The following is a 21,818-nucleotide window of genomic DNA, read 5'->3' as shown; positions in this document are numbered from 1 at the left end:
TTATGTCCCTTGTGTCTGCAGCCTAGCTTTTTATCTCACTGTCACTCTTGCTGACCTGCTCAATAGCTTCCCTCTAGCCACCCTGTCTCCATTGTCTGCCTGTCCAAGACATCTCTTGGGCAAACAATACTGCTCTGAGAGGCATCGTGCCAAAATACAGAACGTTTGTACATCATGTCAACCTCCCTTCCCCCAAACCTTCGGCGACTCCCTATACTATGGAATTTTATCCAAACCCTTATTATGACATTCAAGGTCCTCTATGAGCTGCCCTCGGGTTGTCTTTCAAATCTCATCTCACGTTATGCCCCTTGACACATCTGGGCACAGAGGCTTAACCCCCTGTGTTGTCAGGTCTTCATGCAGGCCCTCAATCTAGAACAGCGGTCGCCAACCTTTCGGACCTCACGGACTACCAGTTGGCGACCACTGATTCTAGAACATTCTTCTTCACCTACCCTGTCCTCTTCATCCTTTAAGACTCGGTTCAAAGCTCACTCATCCTTCCAATTTCAATTCAAATTCACTTCATTTAGTCCTTCAACAAAACAGAGCGAGGAATTCTTTATGCCTCTAATCAAAATCAATCACTAACTCTTTGTATGAGTCAGGATCTATTGATTTGAGAGAGAAACATGGGTTTGTTGTTCCTCTTATTTATGCATTCATTGATTGATTCCTGTATGTATCCTAACAGGGATTGAACCTGAAACCATGGTGAATCAGGACGACACTCTAACCAACTGAGCTACCTGGCCAAGGCTTTTTATTATTATTATTGAAAAGATGTGCATTTTAATAAGGTCTTCTGTTCTACCAAACAGAATTGTGATTTTCTTATGGAGAACTGGGTTACAGTATCAGAGTTTACAAAGCATTTCAGTACATCATCACATTTACTCTTCATAGAAAACCCATAGGTAGATATTATAAATACATCTCTTTATCAAATAAGAAAACTGAGGCTCACACTTTTCAAATTAGGACATATTAAAATTTAATTTTGCTCTGGGCACCTTCTTTAGGGTCTATGGAGGAAACAGGAAAACACTAACAGGCAAACCCAGCACCTGGTAAGCAGAGGTTTGATGGATGTTGGCGCCAGAAAGAGTCTCAGCAATCTATCGTCCTTCCAACTAGCCCGGCCCTTTGATCATTTCAGATGCACTTGGAAAATTTTGAGCTCTTCACCTTGAATGGTTTCTATTTCCAGTAACCAATACCCACAAGCTCCCATTAGGCAGTCACTGTATGTTCTAGAGACTGAGTAGTAGCCAGTAAAATCTAATTCTTTTGCCAACGGGCATGAAACTGCTGAGTGTTATAATTGGATGCCAAGCAATCTGGACAGAGCGTACTGCCAAGAGCAAAGCCCAAATGTTTCTTGCCATTGTGAAATCTGACCAGCAACAGGTTTTGAAGGAGTTGGCTTCCCAGGAGCCTCTCTGGTCCTTACTGACGTTCATTCTAGAACATTTTTCAGAAGTGCCCAGCATAATTATAGTAGAACGAATTAATCAAGGCCATGCCATTTCAAACTATCTTCCCAGATATTGACTTGGTCCGTTTGGATGTGAAAAATTGGGCAGAGAAACTCAAACAGGTCATAGTGAACAGTGATGAGGGTAGGGAGGTTGAGAGGATTGGGGGGGTACCCCTGCCTGCTTAATTTGTCTTTTCATCCAAATGAAACTGGCTGCAAGAATGTGTATCTGAAAACTAGACATAGAATCGCAATGCTTCCATGTCTTATCTCACTATATCTTGTGCTTGCTTACTTATCTGGGTATAAGATGATTCTAAGCAGGAATAGTTTTCAGAAAAATGAAGAGTCACTGTGTTCCAGATTATTGTAATGATAATAAATAGCTGTCAGTTAAGGCAAAAAGCATGTTGTCTTCTTAATCCAGACATTTGTCATTGTATCAGTTTATACCAATAAAAAATGTGGGTGGATCGAGTGGGGTGGGGTGGGGGCTGGGTGGAGGGAGGCAAGGCATGGATAATGGGGGACATCTCTAATACTGTCAGTAATAGTTTTATTTTTTTATTTTTTTAATATATTTTATTGATTTTTTATCAGAGAGGAAGGGAGAGAGATAGTTAGAAACATCGATGAGAGAGAAACATTGATCAGCTGCCTCCTGCACGCCCCCTACTGGGGATGTGCCCGCAACCAAGGTACGTGCCCTTGACCAGAATCGAACCTGGGACCCTTCAGTCCGCAGGCAGACGCTCTATCCACTGAGCCAAACCAGTTTCAGCAGTAATAGTTTTAAAAATAAATAATAAATAAATAAATAAATAAATAAATAGTTGATTTGCCCTAGCTGGTTTGGCTCAGTGGATAGAGCGTCGGCCTGCGGACCAGAGGGTCCCAGGTTTGATTCCAGTCAAGGGCACATGCCCAGGTTGCAGGCTCGATCCCAGTAGGAGGCATGCAGGAGGCAGCCAATCAATGATTCTCTCTCATCATTGATGTTTCTATCTCTCTCTCCCTCTCCCTTCCTCTCTGAAATCGATAAAAATATATATATTTTTTTAAAGTTAATTTTACTTGTTGATTAGAATATGGAAAGAGCTCAAATTTTTCAGCCTTTCAGAACTGTGTCAAAATCCCACCTCAAAAACTTGAATATGTTTATGCATGAGTTATTTAATATCTCTGAGTTTTACTTTCCTTATGTAAGGGAGGATTTTTCCAAGGTTTTTTTTTCCTCCTGCACTTGGCTTTAATCTCTTAATGTAAGGATTTTTATTTTTTAATCCGCACCCAAGGACATGCTTAGAGAGAGCAAGAGAGAGAGAGAGAGAAACATCAATGTGAGAGAGAAACATGTATTGGTTGCCTTTCATATATTCTCTGATTGCAGATCAAACCGAAACCCAGGTATGTGCCCTGACCAGGAATCAAACCTGCAATCTCCTGGTGCACGAAACAAGGCTCAGCCAACTGAGCCACTCCGACTGGGCCCTTCCTCTCTCTCTAAAATCAATAAACCTATCTTTGGTGAGGGTTTTAAAAGAAGAAGGAGGAGAAGGAGGGGGAAGCGGAGGGGAGGGGGGGAGGAGGAGGAGGAAGAGGAGGAGGAGGAGGAGGAGTTGGGAGTGTTGGTCTGGAGCTGAGCCAAGGGCACAGAGCCCCTTCTCTGTTCGGTTTGAAGAGGCGGGGATCCCTGGGTCCTTCATCTTGGTCTCTGTCTGTGAGGCAGGGAGAGAGATGTCAGCCCTCCTCCCCCCAGCTCTCAGCTGCCGGGCCTTTGGCCCACATCCCAGCGTGGGTCATTTGGTCCCTTTGTCCCGGAAGTGTGTTTGTGCTTTTCTGTATCCCGATTTTTGGCTTGGACCGCACAAGACCTTAGTCATCAGTTATCCATAGCCCACACCTCTGTCCCCGGCCGGCTTGTCCCTCTGTGTCCCACAAATACATGGACAGACAGTCTCTGACTCAGTCTCTGCACAAGCACTTACCCCTTCGAGGGTCCCACTTTCTACCAGAGTCCCGCTCCCTTGGGAAAACCCAGGGGCTCTCAGGGAACTGGTTTAAGAAATGGAAGGAGGAAAGAGGTGATGAAGAAAACGGGACCAGCGTGAATCCCAGGTGGCTCTTCCAGGGGTGGCTGCTCTGCCTCAGGGTGCCCTCAGCGTGCGCTCCACCTCCAACAGCGCTGACTGGCCCAGGCCGGGCTCGTCTTTAACAATGTCAGCAGCTCTGCGAGGGGAAGGTCCGGACACCCACGTGTCATCCCAAATGAGCGGCGCCTTCCGGGCCGCTGCTGGGGGGAGGGATGCGGATCTGGTGCGGCTCAGAGGGAGAGGGAGGTGGGGAGAAGGGGTGGTCTTTTTAAGCTTTGGACAGTGCCAGAGGCCCTGAGTATTTCATTCCTACTGCGGAAAGAGAGGAACGCTGAACCCGAAAGCTCAGGGAACAGGCGCGAAGGGCAGCCTGAGGGCTCTTGGCCTGGGAACCCCAAGGAGAACAACCCGGGTGCAGTGGGTTGTGCTCCATCCCTGCCCCATCCTGCCGCGCCCCGGCTCCAGGATGCGAATCCAGGCCCCTACTCAGCCCCCCGGGATGAAGGGACTCCCCCGCATTTTTGGATGTTCTTTTTTTCTCATTAACTCGGGGATTGCGCTGGACCAAACTAAAAGGCTCCGGATGGACAGGTTGTTGGTAGGTGGCGACTTGCAATTACAACTCACGGAGATCGTCATTATCAGCTTCAAAATAGGGGACGTAGGCAAAGCACATGGTCTCCCCAGATCTCAGCTACCTCGTTTGTAAAGTGGAGGGGTTAGAGCAGGTGACCCTTCTAAAAAAAATCCTTTCCTTCCACGAATTAAAAAGGTGGACAATGCAACATATTCCCTCCTGGCGCAAGCGGGGGCGGGGGCGGGGGGGTGCTGGGAGGCCTTTTCCCAAGTTCCCAGTCCCACTGACTGGCCTGCAGGTCTCTCCCAGCAGCCGGGTCTGGAACGCAGAGTAGGAGCTGCAGCAGGAGAGCAGGAGTCAGGACAAGACCTGCTGACCTAGTATTAGTCGAAGGGAGCACTGAAACGAAAGGAGACATTATGCTTCCAGAAAAACCTCAAGGAAAGTATCGCAAGTAACAGTCGTAGCTGTTGGAAAGGGTGGGGAGATTCAGCCAGTAGCAGCAAAGTTGGGGATAAAAGTTCTCCTTCAGAATATGGAGGTGCCAAAGCAGTTCTAGGCGACAAGGACTATTTCTTATTTAGAGATGGCGACATTCTTGGAAAGTAGGTAGACTGAAATAAATCACTATGAAAATGGCATCGCAGCCGGTGGCTCAGTGGTTAGAGCACTGGCCCACACACCAAAGCGTCTCAGGTCGATTCCTGGTCAAGGGCACATACCCAGGTTGCAGGTTTTATCCCTGGCCCTGGTCGGGGGCACACAGCAGGCAACCAGTTGGTGTGTGTCTCCCACAGTGATGTTTCTCTCTCTCTTCTCTCTCTCTCTCTCTCTCTCTCTCTCTCTCTCTCTGTTTCTCCCTCCCTCCCTTTCACCCTCTCAAAAAATCAATGGGAAAAATCTCAGGTGAGGATTAACAAAAAAATAAATAAAAAGGTCCCTACTGCCCGGAGTATGTCCACACGTGTGCAGTTCACTTTCATTTTCAACATGAGATGAGGGAGAAACATGTATTTGACCATTTATGACAACCATCTGTTCTCAGAAGTATTCCAAAGCAGCTAGATGAACGAGGTGAACTTTCAGTTACTTTTGCTGTGTTCTCCTCAGCTCACCTTCAAGTAGAAGCCCTAGGGATTCTAATCTCTCACCCCACTGGCTCTCAAGAAGAAAATAAATGAGAAACCCAAGTCAGCCTCAAAATCAAGATGTGCCACTATCAAGGGACCATTAACCACCCTCCCTCACTTTATGACATCTAGAAAAAGATATGTACCCAGAGGTGTTTAATTTATTTTCAACTTGTACCTGCTGTGTGACTCAGTGATTGAGCATTGACCCATGCACCAGGAGGTGGCCTGTTTGAGTCCCAGTCAGAGCACATGCCCAGGTTTCAGTCACGATCCCTGGTTGGGGGTGGGGAGTGCAGGAAGCAGCTGATCAATGTTTCTCTCTCATGGATGTTTCTATCTCACTCTCCCTTCCTCTCTCTCTCTAAAATCAATGAAAACATAAATAGTTTTTAAAAAATTTTTAAATTTATACCTGCTGCTATTATTCAAAATATGAAACATACATGCTTCATGAAAATCAAAATACTGTCTGTCTTTTGCTCCACTATTTCTAGCAATAAAAACAGTCACTCCACGGGAGAAGAAAATTCAAAGGGATGACAAGCCTCTTCTCATTAATTGTGCTTGATAATTGATTGATTGCTGTCAGCCTCTGGTAGCACTATGCTGTCCGTCAATGTCTTAGATCAATGGAAAATTAGAAGATTTGATTAGTTAATGTGACCACTTGCAAGGATGTAAGATTCAACTGAAATAGTACAATATTTTCTTCATCACAAGGAGCACCATCAATTTATAACAGCTTTTTGAGGGGAGAAAAACTGCTTTAAATAAAGTGTTTAGAAAATGCAATGAGTGAGGAAAATGAGACCTTCTCATTGGAGAAACACTGAAAGCGCATATTCCTGTAAAGCTTCGAATGTTTATCATAGCGCCTTACACTCGAGTACAATCACTGATGGAGACAGGGCACAGTCCCCCGGCTGGGCCCCAGCTGGGCTCCGCCCCGTGTGGCGGTGAAAGGACATGCTGCCTACCTTTTGACCCTACCTCCAAGTTTTGGATAAATGTTTAAATAGCCTCCCCGCTTGTGAACACACATAATATCTGAGGATTATTTTGCTGACAAGCAGAGGCTGGTCTCCTTATGTTTGGTCTGATTATTACAGAGTTGCAGCAAGAGTGTTATCTTAATTTGTCAAGTGCAACTCTCAGGATATCTTTGGATTTGAATTAATTGCTCTGCTGCTTCATTTGATTTAAAAATTACTTGGAAGACATTCCCTCTCAGCATATGAAGCTTGAGAAGCACTCCAGTTTTCAGATTGAAAAATTTGCAAATAGCCGTTTTATCCTGTGTGTGCGCGCACGCGTGTGTGTGTGTGTGTGGGTGTGTGTGTGTGTACCACATACCTGCAGAGAGCACTTTAATACCTCTGCTACATTTCCTCACTCCCTAAGCTCTTTCCTATCTCCATTAGGAAGTTCAGCACATATTTGCCTCTGGATCTCCCAAGGGCACTTCAACTTCAAGCACATAAAAAGAGGTAAATTACTATCTTTGCCAACAAATTAGATCTGTCTATGGGAAGTCATCATTCCCTGTATTGTCACTAAAGCCAGATACTTGGAGTCATGCATACACGCTACTAAAGTGTAAGCTTGAAAGTGATGAAGTCATGATTCTTGTGTAAACATAAAATGAACACTTGTCAAACATTTTATTCACCTTGATAATGCGGGAAATGGTCAAGTGTGAAGACTAGTTTGAAGACCAAAAGAGAAGGTAGGTACTTATAACCAAGCTAATGAAGAACTATTAGGATAAGATTAATGGGTTGGATTAAAAAACTGGTGAATATCCTAGAGGGCAATGGGACGTGACCTTGGGGTTGTTCCTTCCCCCACCCCACCCCACTGGAAAGAAATTCTTTGCATCTCCACTAGTCAAAAATCTACAAGTTAGCATGTAACTTCTCTAAATGTGGGAACTTTAGTCCCTGGATAACCATGAGTTGAACTAAGTATATTACCTTGATAATCCTTGGGTGGATGTTTGCCCTTGAACAAGATCACTGAAGAGCTGTGCGCCTACCTTTTTACCTTGTTCCAAGTTTGGGATAATTTTTGTCAACATCTCCTTACTCTCCCCAGCCCCCATATCCAACACCTATTAGCTTTCCCTCCGTGGTATCCCTTGTATATATTCTCTCTGTCCATAATGTTAGCCTTAGTTTGTATTCTCGGTCTCTTGACTTGGTTTTTGTAATTGTTCTTCCTAAATAACCTCCCCAATTCCTTGCTGTTGCCAGGGGAAACTCAAGTCTGATCCTGTTCATTACACATGCGCCACTTAAAAGACTCCCCATTACCTAGACCAGTGGTCAGCAAACTCATTAGTCAACAGAGCCAAATATCAACAGTACAACGATTGAAATTTCTTTTGAGAGCCAAGTTTTTTAAACTTAAACTTCTTCTAACACCACTTCTTCAAAATAGACTTGCCCTGGCCGTGGTATTTTGTGGAAGAGCCACACTCAAGGGGCCAAAGAGCCGCATGTGGCTCGAGAGCCGTAGTCTATACAACTGTACTAGGCCCTCCTTGATCTGCTAGCATCTCTAGCCTCACCTCTTACAATCTAGAACCTCCTTACAATACCCACCACTTTCATTTCTTATCTCTGCTCACCCATCTTGAAATTCTCTCCTTGCTAACATCACTCCGCCTCTGGCCCACGCAATTCCCTGCCTTAATCCAAAACTCACCTACTTATTTGCCTACTTATTTCAAAACTCAGCTCATGGATCATGTCCTGCCTCTTCATCTTGCCCTAGGTGGGTAGAACGGACCACAACCCACTTTGTAACCCCTTCATGCATCTTTTTTTTAAGTATATTTTTATTGATTTCAGAGAGGAAGGGAGAGGGAGAAGGAGATGGAAACATCAATGATGAGAGAGAATAATTGATAGGCTTCCCCCTGCACGCCCCACACTAGGGATCAAGCCCGCAACCCGGCATGTGTCCTGACCAGGAATCGAACCATGATCTCCTGGTTCATAGGTAGATGCTCAACCACTTAGCCACCCTGGCCGGACCATCATGCATCTTTATACATTCATAGCACCACCTGGACCCCTCTTTTTGCACTTATTTGTTAACCTTTCTGTCCAAAAACAAGGATCCAGAGGCCAGTAGTCTATGTTGGAAGTGCAGGAAACACCTGTAGGGGGATGCAAAGCAAAGCAGGCAAGGAAAAGCTGCCACTAGCAGATGCCTCATCAAACCAGCGCCTCTATGTGCAGTGGGACTTATTCTCATGGGGAAGTTCAAGTTGTCCCACTGAGGGGCAATGTAGCTGGGAAACTTGGTGCTTTGTGCCTAGGTCAGTGATGGGCAACCTTTTGAGCTTGGTGTGTCAAACTTCGCCAAAAAACTGAGCATAACTCGGGTAGTGTGTCACTTTGAGGAAAAAACTAACTCCAAGACTCTAGTCGCAAATGTTTCATCCTCAGGAGCAGCAAATGTTTCATCCTCGGCATGCGGCCACGTGTCATCAGACATGGCTACGCGTGTCAATGCTGACACGCGTGTCATAGGTTCGCCATCACTGGCCTAGGTCTTCATTTGTAAAGGTGATTGAGTTCTGATACGAAAAGGTCGATGCTATTAACAGAAAAGTGTGGTGTGCCTCACAGTTCCCCTAGAAACAAGAGGCGCGCCATCCTATGCAGCTCCGGGTTTGGTCAGGAGGCAGAAAGGAGTGAGGGGAAGGCATAGGCCACAGCCTTTGCAGGAGTTTCTGCAAGATGGGCCAGGCAGGGCAGAATGAACAATTTAGGACTGGCTAGTTTGGTTTCTTGGTTTGTTTGTTTATTTGTTTTTAAACTTCATTGTTGAAAGTATTAAATAGTCTCCTTTTGTCCCCCATCAACCCTCTCCAGTCCACCCCTGCCCTCCACCCCAGGCCCTCACCATCCCACTGTCTATCTCCACGGGCCATGCATATGTGCATGCAAGGTCTTTGGTTGATTACCTCCCACTCACCCACCCTCCCTCACCTTCCTTCTGAGATTCCGCACTCTGTTCCATGTTTCCATGTCTCTGGGTCTATTTTGTTCATCAGTTAATTTTGTTCATTAGATTTCACATATGAGTGAGATCATGTGATACTTGTCTTTCTCTGACTGGCTTATTTCACTTAGCATGATACTCTCCAGGTGCCTCCATGCTGTCTCAAAGGGTAAGAGTTCTTTCTTTTTCACTGCTGCATAGTATTCCATGGTGTAAATGTGCCACAGCTTTTTCATCCACTCATCTGCTGATGGGCACTTGGGCTGTTTCCAGATCTTAGCTATTGTAAATCGTGCTGCTGTGAACATAGGGGTGCATACATTCTTTCTGAGTGGTGCTTCGGGTTTCTTAGGATATATTCCTAGAAGTGGGATGGTTAGAAATGCTCTCAACGATGTCACAGGAATGAGACGAACACTCGAAACTGGATCGGCAAAGCAAATTTACTTCTGCGCAGAAGGGTGTCTCTGCCAGCTGGAAATCATGGGCAAAAGCATACCGAACGGAAAGTCCGTTCGGGTTTTATTTCCTGACGCAGGTCTGCCCTGCCTCTCAGTCTGAACTCTGACTTGATTGGTCAGGGCTCAGAGCTCAGGTTCCCATTATTGGCGATGGGCTAATTCAGAGGAAGGGGAGGGGTACGGTGGAGCCTAAGATGGCGGTCCCCTGAGAGTCTGAAGGTCATATCAAAATGGCAGAACCTAGGATGGCGGCCAGCTCCTTTCTTTGACAGAAAAGATCGCTGGTTCACTCTCACAGGATCACTGGGTCAAATGGGAGTTCCATATTTAATTTTTTGAGGAAACTCCATACTGTTTTCCACAGTGGCTGCACCAGCAGTGCACGAGGGTTCCCTTTTCTCCGCATCCTCGCCAGCACGTGTCATTTGTTGATGTGTTGAGGGTAGCCATCTGACAGGGGTGAGGTGATACCTCACTGTCATTTTAATTTGCATCTCTCTGATGATCAGTGACTTTGAGCATTTTTTCATATGTATCTTGGCCCCTGTATGTCCCCTTTGGAGGAGTGTCTGTTTAGGTCCTTTGCGGACTGGCTAGTTTAAACAGTTCTGATGGGTTTGGGGTTAGAGGCGCTGTCCCTAGTTGTTTGGTACCTTCTCAGGGTTTGGCAAAAGGACTTAAGAGTCAACCTAGAGAGGCCCCCAGTGGCCAGAGATGGGACAATTTGAGTTTCAATAAAAATAAGGATTACAATGCATTTTATGCTCAAATCCATGAGTTCATAATAATATCTAAGCAACAAATTAATTACCTTCTGAGAATGACAGGAAACCAATTCATTATCTGAAAATTTAGTAAATAAAAAGGAAATAGCCCTGGCCGGTGTGGCTCAGTTGGTTGAGTGTTGTCCCATGCACCGAAAGGTTGCTGGCTGGATTTCTGGTCACATGCCCAGGTTGTGGGCCTGATTCCCCGGTAGGGAGCATACAGGAGGCTCTCACATCAATGTTTCTCTTTCGCCCTCTCCCTTCCTTTCTCTCTGAAGAAAAAAATTCAATAAACATTTTTTAAAAAACAAAAGGAAATAAAGCAATCAAGCATTTATCTTGACTTTCCTGTCTAAGATAGTAGTTGAGGGAGTAGCTTTTTCTTTTAAAATTATTTCAGCTTATAACTTAAAATGAAAGATAGAATTAGAAAATCACCATTTTGTAACCCCCAATGAAAGACATTGCATATCAATGGCTGTTCACATGAAAAAAGAGTGAAACCGTCCTGATGAATGAGTACATCACCTCTACAGGAGCTTCAGATCAAGCCCCTGCATGCAGTCTGTGCAGCTGTGGGACAACTAGGAGTCTCATGTGTTGCTAGTAGAGTGAAAACTGGTACAGCCACTTATAAAACTGTCTTACCGCCCTGGTGAAGTTTAACATGTGTTCTCCTGTGACCCAATAAGTCCATTCCCAAGTATATACCCAAGATTAGTAGTGCCCACAACCTCTAAAAGACACGCACAGCCGAAACCGGTTTGGCTCAGTGGATAGAGCGTCGGCCTGTGGACTCAAGGGTCCCAGGTTCAATTCCGGTCAAGGGGCATGTGCCTTGGTTGTGGGCACTTCCCCGGTGGGGGGTGTGCAGGAGGCAGCTGATCGATGTTTCTCTCTCATCGATGTTTCTGGCTCTCTATCCCTCTCTCTTCCTCTCTGTAAAAAATCAATAAAATATATTTAAAAAAAAAAAAAAAAGACACGCACAAACATGCTCATGGTGGCTTTGTTATAACAACCAAGAATTCTACGTCCCCTATGGACCTGACAGGATTATTGGGAAGTCAAATGAGATAATAAATGTGAAAGTGCTTTGAGGAAGAGGTCTACAAGTGTCAGGTGTTATTAGTTATAACTCATGAAGGAAACACTGACTAATATTCTCCAAGGAGAGTAAATTGGCTCTTGAATTGAGATTTTCTAAATTCTATTAAGTTTTACTAGAAGATGACTTACTAAAAACTGAAAATGTTTTTTGGATGTAAGACACTAAAAATTAAAGACGTCATATGTCAACAGAGACAATGAACTTGAAGCTAACGCCATTGTACAACATTCAAAACAAATTAAAAGGCTTTTAAAAATCTCCTCTGGAGAAGCCTTTGGGAAGGTGCTGATTGCTGTGGGGAGTCATAGGCACTTAGCAGGATCTGATGACATCAGTCTGAGTCATGCTAGGATGTAAAGCTACTATGAGGTCATTTTAAGCTAATCAAATGGATGGCGGGAGAAAGGTGCCACTCACTATTTATTACCTCAACTAGCAACAAAAGGCTGGAGTTAGTTCATGGAAACCAAGGGCTTAATGAATCAGGCTAAATAATGAGAGTGGTGATAATTGTGTCATTAGGGCCCTAATACTGGGAGTCTGTCTACTTCTATTGGCCCTAAGCCAACCTTCACAAAGGTGATTCTATGCTCATTAAAACACTTTCTGCCTTCAACAGCTGAGCTGTTCTTATTGCAGTCCTGAAACGTTTTCTGGGTTACTGGGAGTTAGTTCTGGGTCACTGGCAATGTTCGTTATCGGTCCACAGAAATGCTGGTAATGACCATCAATTTCTCTTCCAGTGGCAGATGACTGACCAGCCCGTTGATGTCACTATATTAAAAACCAAACTAAACAAACAAAAAAAACCTCACTAGATCTGATTTTATTGATTGGTTTCTGGAAACCGGTCTCATTTTCTTCCTCTGCCATCACATCAGACAAGCACATACATTATTATAATTCAGGGAAGGTGCCATAAAGGAAGTAGAGCTTTGGGGGAGGGGCAGACCAAAGAAGTGACATTTTTTTCTTATTTTGAAATTTTATTTATTATTAGAGAGAAAGGAAGGGCGAGGGGGAGAGAGAGAAACATTGATCTGTTGCATCCTGCATACCCTCCCACCAGGGATCGAGCCAGCAACCTGGGCACGTGTCCTGACTGGGAATTGAACCAGCAACCTTTTGAAACCAGACAACCAATGGGTCCAGGCTGTCTGTCACTACTTGAGTCAATTCAGCAGAGACCAGGCTGAATCATAGATGAGCATTTGTTTCAAAACTGCTGGCTGTATGGGAGAGCAGCATAAAAATCTGCTCTGCACGCCCCCATAAGCCAGCTGCTGGTATAGGGTCGGACAAGGATTACGTGGGGAAGTAGGGAGTACAGGCATGGGGAAGTGGGCAATGAGGGCTGGGGTGGCACTCCACTGTTTGGCAACAAGGTTGTTAACCTTTCCATGATAGTAGGCAGTTCTTGAATGAGAATGGACCGCATTCCAAGGTTGACTCCCAGCCGGATTAGAATGTCCTTTCTTTAACCAGAACAAGGCAATCACAGTTAACAGCAGGATTAATATTTCCCATAACCATAGCTAGTCCCCAATATTCTATGTTTTCCCCTAATAGGTTCAGCAACCTTGGTACTTGGGTTCTGGCAAGGAAAGAATTCAGAGCCAAGACCCAAACTGTGAGAGAACATTTATTTGGTAAAACACAGAGGAAGAAGTAATTCCTAGAAGCAATGGGCTTAGGAAGTAAGTTATGGAGGTAAAGGGAAGGCCCTTGGAGAGTGAGTGCACCAGGTCCTCCGTCCTAAGGGTTTTACCTGTTTTTGTTTTTGTTTTTAATCCTCACCCCAGGATATTTTTCCATTGATTTTTAGAGAGTGGAAGAGACAGGGAAAGACAGAGAGAAATATCAATGTGAGAAAAACACATCAACTGGTTGCCTCCTACACACAACAACCTGACCAGGGCCAGGGCCTGGGCCAGGGAGGAGCCTGCAACCGAGGTATGACTGGAATCAAACCTGGGACCCTTCAGTTCGAAGGCTGACGCTCTATCCACTGAGCCAAACTGGCTAGGGCCATCCTAAGGGTTTTAAGGGTGGAGATTTTAGGGGTGGTCCCAGGGAAATACATTTTAAATTTGAATTCTTCATTGTTTAAAGTCTCCTTTTCCCCCCATTGACCTCTCCCCTTCCACTCCCAACCCCAGCACATGCCCTCACCCCCTACTGTTTTCCAGGTGTGTCCTTGCAGGGTTGTGGTCTCCACTGATTGATTGGCCACACTGGGCGGGGTCATTATTTAATGCAGCTGGTCCTGAGGGCAGTGGTGGCTGTTTTTGTTGTTTATCTGGGCTTGAAGCTGAAGTATAACTGAAATCTAGATGTTATCTCTAGGGAGGAAAGGTCAGGGGGTCCAAATCCCAAGACCAGCTATGTGCTGGGGGAGGGAAAGTCACCCTGGGAGCGAAGTCCCACCCTACAATTAATTGTCCATTTTTAGGCACCTGGGGCTTTCCACCCAGGTGACCTTCTGCACCTGACCCATTGTCCTTGCTCTGTTCTTGTCTAACTGCCTACAACAAAGCAACCAATGAATGCATAAATAAGTGAAACAACAAATCAATGTTTCTCTCTCTCTTTCTCTGTTTCCCTTCCTCTCTCTCTCTAAAACAAACAAACAAAACAAACAAAAAACCACCAATCAACCAATAATTAAACAAATCAATCAATCAATCATTCAATAAAAAGACACATAGTCTAGTCCCAGATGCTGGGGTTGGGAGGCAGCAGAGATGGCTCCAGACTACCATGCCCAAGACGCTTGTCCTCTTCCCGGCAAGCTGTAGGGCACAAGATGGCACCAAGAATGTTGTAGTAAAAATATAGAAATGTTTAAAAATGCTTAAAGAATGTTAGAAAAGTTTTAAAATGTTTGAGTTAACTTTCCTTAAAACTTAAAGTGTAATATTAAAGACACATTCCCCACTGCCTTGAAGCATGTGTACCCCAGAGATAAGGATTTGAACTGACGCAGAGTGACTTGTGTCAAGATAAACACTTGCCTGAGTGACCCCAGAGGACAGCACCACTGGGATCCCTAACTAAGCTTGTACCCGCAGCTCAGGAATTTGTGTGAGTAATAAAAAGCTGTGTGATTTGCAACTGCATACGTTTCATGTGGTGTAATTCCTCCGGCAGTTAATTGAATTATTTTGTGTATGCTTAAACTTAAAATTAAAGCCTTTGGCCCCTCTGGTCCTAAGCCTGCCACTTGGTCCTGCTTGTGTAAAGTAGTCTCTTCAAGTAGCAACTACTTGAATGTCCCACACCTGCACAGTTAAAGTTTATCTCAAGGGACGCCTTACATCAGTGGTCGGCAAACCGCGGCTCGAGGCCACATGTGGCTCTTTGGCCCCTTGAGTGTTCTAACGCCACTTCTTCAAAATAGACTCGCCCAGGCCGAAAACCGACTTGTGCGCATGGGCCACGAAGTTTCAATCGCACTGTACGTGCACGCCCGCATGTGGTATTTTGTGGAAGAGCCACAAGTCAAGGGGCCAAAGAGCCGCATGTGGCTCGCGAGCCGCGGTTTGCTGACCACTGCCTTAGATAAACACTCCAGATCTTTTCCAGGATCTACTTGGGATAAAGAACATGGAGCGTACACAGAAAATAGGGAGAAAAGAAGCAAATGTAACAAAATCTATGAAATGCTTGGCCGGCTCCAGTGACATCTTAGAAAGTGAGGAAAGCCAGTGCCTTTGTAAGTGTCTTGGCCACAGCTTCTGTGGTCCCACCCTACCTCCTGGGCTCAGGGAAGCATGAGTGTTTGTAGACTTGGAATCATGGGCCTGAAAAGCTCAAAGTTCCTTGTTTGGGATCATTTTGTGATTAAGCTTTTACATCCATAAGATGTATGCTGTCCAGTAAATACACACCCTTGCCTACTCTAAAGCCTCCTCTGCGACCCACTGGCTTCATGTCCATGCTCATCAGACAGTGTCTACGTTAGACACCAGGAGGCAGTGTTGTCTGACTGTCAGGCCACTATCAAGGAATGGTTTTGTTTCTGCCTGTTATGTTTGTTAAAGGACTTTGAACCCCGATCCTAGAGAGGCCTTCGCTCTTAATTGTGTACCTCACAGCAATTTAAATGTCAGCTTTATGAAGGTGCTGCAAAGGTAGTTTTCATTTCAGGGTGTCATTATGAACTTGATGTCATAATCCACTCAAGCGAAAACCACAGGGTCAAATTCTGGTTTCAAGACAGCGTGAAAGAGATTCCAGTGGATAATTGCCCAGGAACTATAGGAGAGCTCAGATTTAAAAAAAAATTTTCCAGGTAAATTTGCAGTGCAGTGGGACATGGCACTGGCTTTGACTGGAAGGAAGTTTCTACTACATTCCTATGGCCTGAGGAGTAACAGCTTCCCTTTGTTGATAAAACAAAGTAGATACAGAAGATCTGGTAATTAATAGTCTAGCTCCCAAGGCCACTCACCTGAGCCTCAAGCAGACCTCCTAGCAATTCCTCCCCACCCCCCACCCTCCGGGGCTCCAAATGCCACCTCCTACTTCTGCAAAAAGCCAGCTGTAGAAACAGCTGTGTGTTATCTGTCTTCTTACAGCATATCGAAGGAGATAATTTTCTTACACAAATAACTGTCCATGATGGGGTACCTAAGGAAATCATATGAGTTGCGCAGTACATGCCTTACCATTTCCAGATGAGGAGGGAGGGATCCCTTCAGACTGGAATAACCTGGCTTCTCAAAAGGGTAGCACCCGAGACAGACCCTGGGGTCAGAGGCAGGAACAGAAGTAGACATATCACAGCTCGTAGGAACGGCCGTGGGTGAGTAAATCTTGGTGAAACACGTGTAGAAAGATGAATTGGAGCATATTGTAAAAGGCATGGAATGCCAGGTGAGAAAAGGTGGGGTTTCACATGTGCAAACAAAGAGCCAGTCAGGTTTTGGGGAAAGAAGTATCTGAGTGTCTTGCAGAAAAATCTATAGAATAGGATGAAGGAAATTCAAGAAAGCGCTGTAAAAAAAATACCCCCCAGCCCTAACCGATTTGGCTCAGTGAGTAGAGCATCCGCCTTCGGACTGAAGGGTCCTGGTTCAATTCCGGTCAAGGGCATGTCCCTTGGCTGTAGGCTGGATCCCCCATCCTGGTCGGGTCACATGTGGGAGTCAACCAATCAATGTGTCTCTCTCACATTGATGTTTCCCCCTCCCTTCCACTCTAAGAACCAATGGAAAACTATCCTAGGGTGATGATTAATTTTTTTTAAATGACCCTGGGGCGGGGGAGGGGGGAATGGGACATCTGTAATACTTCCAACAATAAAGATAAACTTTTAAAAAATTTACCCCCAAATTCAGCTGTCAGCTGAGTTGGGGGAGGGAGGACTCAGCTGTTTGCTGTGGATTCCAACACCCCACTTGTGGCTGTGAGGACATGGGCAGGCTCAGGAAAGCCTTTGAGCCTGTTGCTCACCAGTAACACAGGGTCAATAAGATCATGACCCTCATTGCTGATTACATAGATCATCTGTGTAAGGCACTTGCATAGGAAATAGCCACTAAATTCTAGGTTTTTTTTTTGTTTGTTTTTTCGTCCTCACCTGAGAACAGAGAGAGGAAAGAAGGGAGAAATATCTATCGGTTTTCCTTCCATACGTGCCCCAACCGGGGATCCAACCCAAAACCCAGGCATGTGCCCTAACGGGGAACTGAACTCACAACCTTTTAGTGCATAGAATGATACCCAATCAACTAAGCCACTCCTCAGGCTGGGCTAAATTCTAGTTATTAATGATGATGATGAAGAAGATGATGGCCTTGTGAGGAAACTGCAGCTCAAACAGATAAACAACTAACAAGAGTAAGGTGACCAGATTTTAACATTGGTAAAGCGGGACACCATTGACCGGCGGGGGGGGGGGGGGGGGGGGGGGAGAGTTCTTTTTTTTAAAAAATATATTTTATTGATTTTTTACAGAAAGGAAGAGAGAGGGATAGAGTTAGAAACATCGATGAGAGAGAAACATCAATCAGCTGCCTCTTGCACACCCCCTACTGGGGATGTGCCTACAACCAAGGTAAATGCCCTTGACCGGAATCGAACCTGGGACCCTTGAGTCCACAGGCTGACACTCTATCCACTGAGCCAAACCGGTTTCGGCCTAGTGGGGCGGGGGGGGGGGGGGCAGTTCTTGATTAAAAATTTGGTTTATATTGTAATCGCTTTTGGTTTTTTTAATAAAAGGAAATTCACTTCTTAGATCATCTTTGAATTTGCATCCTCTTTTCTTACTCATTATGTTAAAAATCTAAAAAAAAATTTTAAATTATATTATAAATTATATACATATTGCTTAAAAACACAGTAAGTAGGTACATAATTACATGAACATATTTTATTGTTAGTTTATAAATTAAATTAATTTGATTGTTGTAAAGTAACTATATTTTAAAAATTATTTTAATCCTCTATTTCTTTCTAAATAATAACAATACTAACTTGTATTATTTTTCCTCTGAATTTGCTGTAATGTAAGTCATAAGTGTCACTTTTAAGGCTGGTGCTAGACTTTTTGCCGCCACTATAAAATATAAATAATACGAGTACTGTCTGCTAAATTCAAGAAAATTTATGTATTTATGAAATAAATAAATAAATTACTTACCTAAATTATCTGAATACCTGATTTGTAATGACATCACTTGTTTAACTAGCTTACTAGCACGCAGTACGATGTGTATCATCTGAGAGACAGTTACAAAATGTTTTCGTCGTTGCCAATCCCAAAAAATAAAATTGTTCATTCAGTCCAAACAATGGTGGTCGAGGACTTTTGGCTCAAAATGGCGGCTGAATAGAGTCGAGTTTGGAGGCTGGTCCTGGGGTGGAGAGTAGGAGCAGCAAAGGTTCGCAGGGGGAGTGTATGTTGGCAAGCTAAGGGACAGCTAAACTTCAGGAGAAGGCGGGGGAGTGCTGGGCAGGGTTCCCCTGACCGTGCAGCACCCACAGGGGCTGGGTCCCCTCCCGGAGCTGCGGGCTCACTGGGGGGGCCTCGCCATCTTGCAAGGAAAGGAGGATTTTATTGGAAACCTGACTTTCCGCGACAACTGCAAACACTGAACAGCTGTGAGCACCAGAACACCGGTCCCCTATCGGCGCAAACATTCAGATTCAAAGGAACTCTTCACTGCACCACGGAAAGGTCAGATTTCGCCTGAAATAAGGTGTGGTTTCTCGTCCCCGCAGTGGGAGAGGGAAGCGCGCGAGCCGCAGGACCGGCAGGACCCGGGAGGTCTGTGCCTAGAAAAATCTGCGGCAGTTGGAGCTGCTGTGACCCGTGAATGTGGAAGGGGGTCCTCTGAACTGCTAACAGAAGTGACCTCTTAAAAGCAACTCATTTTAATCTGATGAGGAGGGTCAGACTAAGAATTTTCAAAGGAGTGCAGGATCCTTAGTCTGGCGCACAGACCCACTGTCCGCACACTTGGACTCTTTCCGACTCTGATTACTAAGCCCAATACATAGGAAAACCCAGGTGGGGAATACCCTGAAAGACTGCAGGGGGAAGTTGTTTTTCCGGAACCTGGGGAGCAGAGCTGGGTGTGAACATCGGAGAGGCAACTCTGAGGCGCACACCTCCACAACCCGGTAGTGAGTGCCATAGAGGGGAAAAAAAAAAAAAAAAGCTAGAGAGGCCCGCAAGTCAATTCAGAAACACTGTCACCCAGGGGCCGAAACGCTAATTGCCTCTGGTGTAATCAAAAATAAATACGAGAAATTAAGACACGGCCGGCTTAAAAATCAGGACTGGCTTACAACACTGAGGAGCAGTGGAACAAAGGGAGCTGAAATACCGCCCAGACTGGGAAACAGGCGTACCAAACAGAATAATAGAGGAAGTGAATGACAGCCGCTACTGCACATTTTAGTCTTCCTATTTTTTATTTTAAATTCTTTTTTTTTTAATTTTTTAATTTTTTTATTCTAATTTTTTATTTTCATTTTTTGCATCTTTTACTTAAGAAACTAAATTTTTTTCTTTTTCCTCACTCGATTTTCACCTTTTTAATTATTACATTTTTATTTTCAATCAGCATTATTATTACTATTATTTTATTTTATTTTATTTTTAAATGTCATTTGATTTTCTCTTTCTTTTATTTTGGGATTAGTGTCCTACATTCTATTTGCATCTTTCCCTTACAATCGTTTTACCCTATCTCAACGCTAACATTATGCCATCACGCTCCTCCTAACCTTTCCCCTTTTGGTCTCCTGTTTATCTTAACCCTTTCTGGCTTTAGATTTTCCCTACTTCTTCAGTCTACCCTCTGCTAAAATTTCACCCTACTTATATATCTAATTCCCAACGCCCTGCTCCAAGTCCATATATACCTCTCTCTATGCTACCTTAAAAAATTGTTTTTCTCTCTGGCCTTTTGTTGTTGTTTGCTTGAATGTTGATTAGATTGAATTTTTATGCTTTCTTATGAGATTGTTTTGATTATTCTTTTTGGTTGGTTGGTTGGTTCTTTTGTTTGCTCTGTTTTTGTTTGTTTTTTACTTTTGTTTTCCCTTGCCTCACTTGATATTAGTTGGTGTTGCAGTTTGTATTAATCTCCAGGCTCGTGTTGCTGGAATTTGCTGGGATTAGTGGTTTTTATATTGGAGTTTACTCCCCATATATATAGTTTGTTCCCCTTGTCTCTCTTAGTATCATTCTTGTCTCTCTTACTTTTTTTTCTTTTCTTTTTTTTCTTCTCTTTTCCCAAGTTCAGATTCACACTCTTTTTTTTTTCTTCCTTTTTACTCTTCCTCTTCCTCTCCTATTCCCTAATTTGTCTTTCTCTGGTGGTTTCCTTTATTGGAGGTTATTAATATCGTGAATACAATTCTGTTCAGTGCCTTGTGTGTTGTGCCTGGTTGTGTTGTATTTTGTACCTTTAAATCAACGCCGGAGAGAGAGAGAACTACATAACCAGACATCCGGAGAAGAGAGACCATGGGGAGACAAAGAAATAGCCCCCATAGGAAAGAAAAGCAGGCATCAACAGAAAAGGAAGTAAACGAATTAGAGGCAAACAACCTATCAGAGAAAGAATTCAGAGAAATGGTCATAAAGTGGCTGAAAAGGATGGAAGACAAATTCGACAATATGAGTAAGAACCAAGAGGAAATGAAGAAGAACCAAGAAGAAATGAAAAATGACATCGCTGCTGTAAAGAACTCAATAGAAAGCATCAAGAGTAGACTAGAAGAAGCAGAGGACCGCATAAGTGAGCTAGAAGACAAGATGGAAAAAAATACCCAAGTACAACAGCTTCTAGAAACAAAAATTAGAAAGCATGAGGAGAGCCTAAGGGAACTTCAGGACAACACCAAACAAAACAACATCAGGTTAATAGGGATACCAGAAGGAAAGGAAACTGAGCAAGGAATAGAAAACCTGTTTGAAGAAATAATAACAGAAAACTTCCCTGATATAGGGAAGAAAAAACCCACACAAATCCAAGAAGCTCACAGAGTTCCAAGCAAAATGAACCCCAAAAGACCGAAGCCAAGGCACATTATAATTAAGTTGGCAAACACCAACGACAAAGTAAGAATCTTAAAAGTGGCCAGAGAGAGACAGACAGTTACATACAAAGGAACCCCCATCAGACTAGCAACTGATTTCTCAACAGAAACTCATCAGGCCAGAAGGGAATGGAATGAAATATACAAAGTCATGCAAAGGAAGGGTCTGAATCCAAGAATACTGTACCCAGCAAGGCGAAATTGAAGGTGAAATCAGGAGCTTCACAGACAAAAAAGGACTAAGGGAGTTTATCACCACCAAACCAGCAATGAAAGAAATGCTAAAGGGTCTGCTGTAAAAAAGAAAGAAAGAAAGAAAGAAAGAAAGAAAGAAAGAAAGAAAGAAAGAAAGAAAGAAAGAAAGAAATAGGAAGCAAAGAAGGAACACAGGGGTATAGAATAAAAATGGCGACAAATAAGTACCTATCAATAATAACTTTAAATGTAAATGGATTGAATGCCCCAATCAAAAGACACAGGGTAACAGATTGGATAAGAAAACAAAACCTATATATCTGCTTTCTACAGGAAACCCAGCTCAAAAAAAAAGGACGCATACAGACTGAGAGTAAAGGGATGGAAAAAGGTTTTCCAGGCGAATGGAAATGAAAAAAAAGC

This window comes from Eptesicus fuscus, chromosome 14, assembly GCF_027574615.1.
Source record: "Eptesicus fuscus isolate TK198812 chromosome 14, DD_ASM_mEF_20220401, whole genome shotgun sequence".
Classification (NCBI taxonomy): Eukaryota; Metazoa; Chordata; class Mammalia; order Chiroptera; family Vespertilionidae; genus Eptesicus; species Eptesicus fuscus.
This window is presented reverse-complemented; position numbering follows the sequence as displayed.